This window comes from Corylus avellana, chromosome ca6, assembly GCF_901000735.1.
Source record: "Corylus avellana chromosome ca6, CavTom2PMs-1.0".
In the NCBI taxonomy this organism is placed as follows: domain Eukaryota; kingdom Viridiplantae; phylum Streptophyta; class Magnoliopsida; order Fagales; family Betulaceae; genus Corylus; species Corylus avellana.
In genome coordinates this window covers 9,524,055-9,532,646 of record NC_081546.1, presented here as the reverse complement: position 1 = coordinate 9,532,646, position 8,592 = coordinate 9,524,055, and the positions used below count along the sequence as shown (strand labels likewise).

The window sequence follows — 8,592 nt, the reverse complement described above, 5'->3', positions numbered from 1 at the left end:
TTGGCACAATTGCAAAACTCCGTGTGATCAAAGCCCTCAGCCATTTCTTAAGACGGAGGTTGAGAAAGCCTCCCATGATAAACTGTCCAGCATAGGTGCCAGTTATTGTGCTACTCTGTCCAGCCGCCAATAGCCCAATACCCCAGATATAAAGAATTGGGAGTCCTCCTCCGTACTTCTCCTCAAGATACTTCCCTGCATTTACTAGTCCAATACCATGGGCTTTTTCAGTACCATAAAATCCCTTGGCAAAAACAGCTGTGACAAACAAATTGATCATGAAGGAGATTGAGAGTGCAATCGATGCCTCAATTGAATAGTAGTTGAGTGCTTCTTGAACCCGGCCTTTCCTGTTGGGATCAATCTTTCTTGACTGTACCAAAGCAGAGTGCAAGAATACATTGTGAGGCATTATGACACATCCCACAACTCCCACAGCCTGCCGAATTGTTTTTGAGCTGAGTCTTGGAATCAAAATGCCTACGAGGAGGATCAAATTCAGTTAAATTCTACGGCCCCGGCCAATGATGATACCTGATAAAAGAAACACGCTGACTGATTTAATGTCCATCAAAATAATATTCAAATTTTTACCCATTAAAAGTTCTTTCCCATTGGGTTTTGTGTCCGCAAACATCCAGGCGAATGATAGAGCCATGGTCGCAATGAGAACCGCAAACACAGCTTCTAGCTTCCTCACTCCATAGTTCTCAAGAAATAGAAACATGAAACTGTCCATCACAGAAACAACCGAAAAAAGCAAATCAACCTTAGCTATGAATTGAAAAAAACAGGGAAGGGTGTCAATTCCACTTCAAAGTTCAACACCCAGAACCCAGAAACAAAAACTACAAAAAGGAAGTCAAAGTTCACAGTGTTCATGTCAACCACATTACATTTCAAGAAACTTCACAAACATGCAACATTTGAAGAATAAAAAAAAATTAAATTAAATTAAATTTGGCAAGACCAATGAAAAAGATTACCAATCGGACGCCGTAATAATGACTCCGGCCCAAAGCGGCAAGAACCCGTTGCTGAGAATCCGGATAGCGATGGCACTCCCAATCACCTCCTGAATATCGGCGCCAATGAGGGCCAGCTCGGCCATGAACCAAAGCACCAGCCTGGCCCAGTTGGGGTACTCGTCCCTGCAGAGCTCGGCCAGGTGGCGGCCCGTGGCAACCCCGACCCTGGCTGAGAGAAGCTGGATGAGCAGCCCCATGGCCGTCGCCCACATGAGCAGCCACAGCAGCGAGTAGCCCGCAATCGCCCCCGCCTGCAGATCCCCCTCCAGATTACCCGGATCCAGGAACGCTATGCTCATCAGAAACCCCGGCCCCGTGAACATCCACAGCTTCTTCCACGAGAACGGCGGGACCCAGGAAGAATCCACGCCCTCCGTCTCCGACTCTTCCCCGTTGGCGATCAGGATCTTCTCCCGCGCCTCGAATGCCACCTCCTCATCGTCCGACGCCGATGCGAAATGGGACTGCAACAACCGGTTCGCTTCCTCCTCGCCCTTGGGCACCTCTTCTCGCGCCTCGGCGCTCATGGTTTGCTCTCTGCTGCAGATTAAGCAGGAGAGGGTGATGGGGATGGACTCGTGGCGTGCGCGGGCGCTGGATTTATACCGCGTTTTGCGGGGGTAGGAAATGTACTACGATGGTGTCCAGATGTTGCAATGCTCCGGTTGGTGCCCATAGGGAGATTGACACGTCTGCAGGGGGTGCGTGGCTTTCCAGTCATTTTCCACGAAATAAAAGGAAGGGTGAGCCTGCAGAAGTGACTTCTTCCAAGTGCCCCAACCAAATGGAATTTTTGTGCCAATTGTTCTTCATGCGTGCATTCAGGTAATATTGTAAATGCCATAATTTTTTTTTTTTTTTTTTTTTAAGCAAACAACATGAACATAAAAAAGGTTGGATAATCCAATACTAAGTCTTAACACAACCAAATTAGTGCTAAAAAAAAAACATAAATTAAAATGAAATGAGCCAAAAGAATGACACCGCTCTATGTATTCTGGGCACAAAAGTATTAAAAAAAAAAAAAAAAAATGCTTTCCAATTAAGATAGTTTGTGTTGAGAAGAAAAGCATAAAAAGTTTTACTACAATAATATACATATTTCATACAAGACATTTTTTCGTTCTCTATTTTCTAATCCTATTGGGTAGAGTAATTCTAGAATTAGTCATTCCATAGGTTAGAGTAGAGACAATTTTGAACAATTTTTCAATGATGGAATAAATCTCTCAATCATTTTCAAACAAATTTTTCAATCCAATTGCGTTTGCTTTTGTGATATTTTTTTACGGTAAATGCTAGGTTTTCTCTGAGTATTCTTTTAGTCCTAAATGAATATTATTTTCTAAAATTCGAGTGAGAAAAATAAGGGCCACTTTCTTTTTTGTTTTTTAAAAAAATAATATTCACCTAAGACCAAAAGAACACCTAGGCTACCTAGCATTCCCTTCTGTCACCCTTGCACTTTCTCACCAAATATTTATAATGAATAATGCTATTTAGTAGACTCTCATATTACGGCTATACAACTGTGATGATGTGGCAGCGAATATCAGTCATTGATTTTTATTTTTACAAGTTCTTTTTGATCCAAATGTTGATTTTCACTGTTACGTCATTATAATTGTATGGCCGTAGTATGAGAGTCTATTAAATATCATTTCTCATTTTTATTAGTGTTAGGTTTTGGGTTGGCCTAATTCAATGACTTGTCTTGTAAATGTCCTTGTTGTTGTTGTTTTTCTTTTTGTTTAAAACTTTGGGAAATAGATTTTAGGCTCTAAGAGGCTCATTGAAGAAGCTCACTGTTTTCCTGTTAGAACAAGTCATGTAACAGGGAATTACTAGTTTCCTGTCAGGAGTGCCGTTAGGACGAGATATGTAACAGGGAGTTACTGTTTTCTTGTCAGAAGCTGCGTCAAGACGGAATATGTAACGGGGAGTTACTGTTTTCTTGTTAGGATCTGCGTCAGGACGAGGATGTGACGGGAGTGAAACTGAAGCTACTATGTTCTCGTGAGGAACCTCGTCAAGACGGGACATGTAACAAGACCAATGTTGAAGCTATTGTTTTCTCGTACGAGGCGGCATTAAGATGAGACAAGTGACGAAGATGAGACATTTGTTCTTCACGTTAGGACGAGACTGCTTTCTCGTTAGGACGTGGATTTTTCAGATCTACGAATTTGGTCTTCCCGTCGTAACGAGAAAGTATCTTGTTAAGACGTGGCGACGGAAATGTTCTCATATTTAAGGAATTTCCTGCTCTGTTTTCTACAAACTTTTTGGGCAGTATTTTTCTGTGTTTTATTGATAGAAGTCTCAATTTTTCTCTACGGGTGCTGGGTCTCGGGAGATTGATTCAAGAGAGGACGTGATATAGCTTTGGGCTGTCCTTTTCTCTTGATTGTTGGCGTGTTGCCTTGATTCGTTTGATGAAAAGAAGATTGTAGGTTTGGTGAGCTTGAAGAAGGAAGTTGTAACGCCCCCAAAATTAGCCTTGACTAACCTAAGAGGGTTATTGACAATTACCCCAATTAAACCAACTTATGGCTAAAAGGGAAATTGCCCCTCTAAGCATTATCAGAGTTAATGTATAGGAATGTGAAATAAATCTGAGAAACTATTGAATTATCAAATGGACAAGTATATTCCTCGAAATTAAAACATGGAGCAACTAATAATAATGTAAAGCAAACTTGATAAGAGCATGAGAATCCTACGCAAGGTCCGTAGTGGCAACCGTGCCACTCTTGAGTTCTAGGAGCATGCTTCCTAAAAGGGTAATAACAGTGTAAGTCTAACAACTTAGTAAGTAAACCTTACAATTAGTATGATTGAGCCAATTTAAACATAAATAAACGTGCAGTTTTAATAATCATTTAAAAAGATGTATTGTCTCTGTTAATACACCATAAAAGTATTGTTTGGTTAATAAAAAATTGGTGTACTCCTGGCAGCAATCTCCTAAGTATTTTAATGCAGGAAAAACTAATGATTTATAGGTCATAACTCTCATGTATAGTCTACTCGAGATATTACCCATTCTCAACAGGGTTGGCGCTTTCCCGAGGTGCCTGTAATCTCCAGCCATTTTACGCTGCCGTTCATCCCATTAGTGGCATAACTGAGTTTGACCTCAAGTGGCTCACACCACTAATGATGTTCATCCTATAGTGACCACCCATTAGGGAATAGTTGTGCCTTGGTCATGAAACCATTGTATCCAAAGCCCCCACACACATACCTTTGACCATAGAATGAAGTCTATATAGTAAGCCCATTGCCATTATTCCACACGTGCCGGTGCCCATGTCATACAATGCATCTTATCAACTAGTTATTAAAGCAGTTACCAAGTGATTACAAAAATGTACACATGCTCATATCATACTCGTGGTCAGTCAATTGGCATATCTCACATTTTTAAGAAGTGTTTTGTAAGTGTTTACGTACCTCGTACGCTCGTTTGAATCCTCCGACATTGCTAAATCCTGCTATAACGGAATATAACACACCGTTACACATAGTACTAGAGGATCCTTACGAGTAAGATACTAGGTTAAACAAATATAGGGGGTTACTAGGACCTAAGTTGCACAAATGGGGCGAAGGTGGATATCTGACCTTCTGACCGTATGTCCGGGCTCGAGGAATGTACGTCAGGTCAATGAGTAAGCATTTCGGTCGAAAGCTCTTAACGGAGTTTCAAGGCTCCTATGCAATCTAGAAGCTACTATAACTCCTTCTAGGCTACAAAATAAGCACAAGCATCGTAAGAAAATTCAACATAAGCAATCAAAGAAACATTAAAACTCTTTTCTTGATTTTCGTAAAAAAGATTGCAAGAACTTTAACATGGTGCCATTGCAACTCAAAACATGCAAAAAGGCTTTAAGGACGACAACAAGAGGATAAGAATGGTTAAGGGATTACCTTGGAAAATAGCCAGAGTACAAGCTTTCTTCTTCCTCTCTTTCAATTCTCAAAACTCACAAGGCACTCACAATGGGTGGTTATAGAGAGCCTGGGGGCCGGATGATGACTTCAAAGGGGTGGTGGGGGTTAGTATTTATTGAGGAGAAAAGCTGGAGGCGCTTGCCAACTATTTTAAAAAGTAGGGGACGTCCAGTACTATTACACGTTGGTTAAAAGAGTTCAGTGTACGTTCTGGGTATTATCCAAGGGTTAACCCAAAAGTAGCATACGTCTAGTGGTCCCCAGGCATACATCCGCGCTAAAAACAAGAGCATACGTCTGCGTGGCCCCATGTGTATGTCCGCGTGGTCCCCTATGTGTACTATTGTCAAGCATACGTCCGCGTGGTCCCCCGGTGTACGTCCGGTACTAAAAACAAGAGTGTACATTCGGTAACCCTAGTGTACGTCTGGGCAAAAGATTAAACTTGGGTTTTACTTCAAGGCTCTATGGTTAAGTGTGAGGGCTTTTGGGTTATGCTGAGATGGCTTAGAGTTTTCTGTTTAGAGCTGATTTAAAAAGCTATTTGTTGAGTAAGGGTTTAAAACTCTTTTTAAAACAATTTAAAAAGCCGGGGGTATTACAGAAGTCTACCGAAGGATCGGTGAAGAAATGCACTTTGTGAAGATGGTCAGGGGAGACAAGCTAGGACACTTGTTGTTCTTACCAAGTTTAGAGGTCTTCAAGGTTATGAATATCGTCTAGTCTGTAACTCTGAATCTTCATATAGTGATTTCTCGGATTTGACTGCTCCAAATTGGTTTTTACCTTTGAGGTGCTCAAAGAGTTTTCCACTTCATAAATAAATCATGTGTTGTGTTTGCAGTGTTGTTGACATTCCGCTGTGCTTGTTTTAATTTGTTACTTGTGTAGTTTGTTATTTTTATTATTTGGCGATTAGAGGTAAGCACGATCCTAGTAGATCCATCAAATAGAATATAGCAATCTCTAGGGGTGGGCACAGGTCGGATCGGGTCAGCTATCGATCATATCTGCCACCCAACCCGCGCCTTGCGGCTTTGAAAAAACCTACCCGTAACTCAAATGCAATTAACCCTATCCATTGGGTTTCAAGTTTTGCGGGGCGGGTGTTATGGATTTTGTAGTGTTATTTTTTCACCGTGAATCACACACCAAAATCCAACCCATCGGCCAACATAATCAACCCTGCAAGTCTGTTAGTGAGAGAGATACTGCAACCCAACATAATCAACACTTCCCACAGAGAGAGAGAGAGAGAGAAAGAGAGAGATACCTGAGAGTTGAGACGGAGCGGCGACCGGCAAGAGAGAGAGGGAGCCGCAACTGGCGAGGGAGAGGGAGCGGCGAGAAAGAGAGGGAGGCTTGGCTTTTTCTAGAAGGAGGCGGAGAGAGAGGTGTGAGAGAGAACCTAGAACTAGAAAAGTAGGGTTTTTTCTTTTCTTGTTGGGCTTATTAGCAGATCGGGGCAGGTACCTACTTCCCAAAATTGTTTCTACCTGAAACCCGCCCCAGCCTGCATAGGTTGGACGAAATCCAACCCATTTTAGCAAAAAGAGATCACCAAATCCGGGCAGACCGAGGCAGGCTTGCGGGTTGGCGGGTTTTTGCCCACCCCTAGCAATCTCTCTCTTTCCCTCCTTATGTTTTTATTATTTTTCCTCCTCATTTTCCCACATCTTTACCAAACATATATAGCCTCCGACTAGAAAACAAGTGTAATCCAAAATTTTGGGTAATTCCAAAAGGAAAAAGATACGTTACATTGGTAGTTTTTTTAAACAAGTTAGTTGTTTTCGGATAAGAATTTCTTACAATTTCAAAGAAATTATAAAATTTTTAAATTATGTAAATTTTTTTTTTTTTTTCATAAAACAATCTGAAACTTTATATTTATTTAAAACGTGGCAGGTTATATATATATATATATATTTGTTAGGTTTGTTAGGTTCTTGCGCTTAATATTGTAAAATAAGTTTAGAGCTAAAAGTTGTCTTTTGATTTTCTACGGAAAAAAAAAAGAAAAAAAAGAAAGAGTCTATTCAAGAGTGAAAAGGACATTTTTTTGATTGCCTTATTAACATGTCACCCATTGTTAATAAGCCATGGCCACCCAACACGTTAGAAGTCTACAAATTCCTTTTATTCCTTTCCAATTCAATAATTTTTTTTGGAAAGAATTCAATAATATTACTGAATACTAAGGAGCCTTCCAATAAGAATAATATGTGCCCCTTTTGTTATTTTACCAAAATGAAACATGGTCCAACATGGTCCCTAGAGTCTAGAGCAAATGAAATTATTTAAATTATATATACTAGGAAAAAAAAAAAAAAAAAAAGAAGAAAAAAAAAGGCAAGCTAGCTTATCATTTAAGCAAATGCATGCAACTTTCGTTCCAATTCTAGTAAATTTTTTTTGCTTTGATTTATCATTCAATTGTCAATGTTTATCCATTAAATAAATAAATAAAACCTTTATTGGATGACATAATAATACAGATAATACTCTCAAGTTCGAGTTTGTTGAGTTTTGATATATATGTTTCTTGTATTCTTTCATATACTCTTAAAAGGTATCTAATTATTTCTAATTGAATTAATTCGATAAGAAGTATCGAAATAATGATTACGTAGACTGGATCACAATATTAAAATAAACATCTCTTCATACTTATATTGATTTGTAATGAATTTCCAACTAGTTAAATTCTAAATGATCAGTTTTTGGCAAAATTCAGTTTTCCTCATCTATTTCAACCCAACTTGTGCAACACTTCAATTTGGAGAATACTCTTTCATATTTTGAGAGTAATCCTCTATTTGCCTTGGGCAGTTAGAGTTTTTTCTCTACCATATTTGTTATTTTCTCTCTTTCCTAAACTTTTTTACAACTTCAATTACTAGCCTATCATAACCATTCTAGTTCTGTCCGATGTCCAAAAAAAAAAAAAAATGCTAAGTGTTCTTTGGGTATTCTTCTACTCCTAAATTGATATTATTTTCTAAAAATCGGGTGTTCAAAATAATGGCCACCTTCTTTTTTACTTTGTTTAAAAAATAATATTCACCTAGCATTCCCTTCTTCACCCTTGCACTTTTCTATCCCTATTAAGTAATGTTATTTAGTAGGCTCTCATACTACGGACATACAACTATGATGATGTGGTAGCGAATATCAGTCATTGACTTTTATTTCTATAAGTTCTTGTTAATCCAAATGTTGATTTTCACTGTCATATCATCATAGTTGTATGACCGTAGTATAAGAGTACTAAATATCATTTCCCATTTTTAATAGAATATAGCAATCTCTCTCCCTCTCTCCCTCCTTATGTTTTTATTATTTTTCCTCCTCACTCTTCCACATCTTTACCAAACATATATATATATATATATATATATTCTGACTAGAAAAGCGCGTTTAATCCAAAAATTTGAATAATGCCTAAAAGGAAAATATACGTTACAATGGTAGGTTTTTTTAATCAAGTTAGCTTTTTTAGATAAAAATTTCTTACAATTTTAAAGAAATTATAAATTCTTAAATTACTAACCTATCATAACTATTCTACTTCTGTTTGGTGTCAAAAAAACAAGTGTCTGTT

General features: G+C 38.8%; 1 pseudogene; it reads right to left on the bottom strand.

The window, feature by feature from the left end:
• Nucleotides 1-7: 7 nt before the first annotated feature.
• LOC132183842 (metal transporter Nramp2-like) lies at nt 8-1,611 on the bottom strand (annotated as a pseudogene).
• Between the last annotated feature and the right edge of the window lie 6,981 nt (nt 1,612-8,592).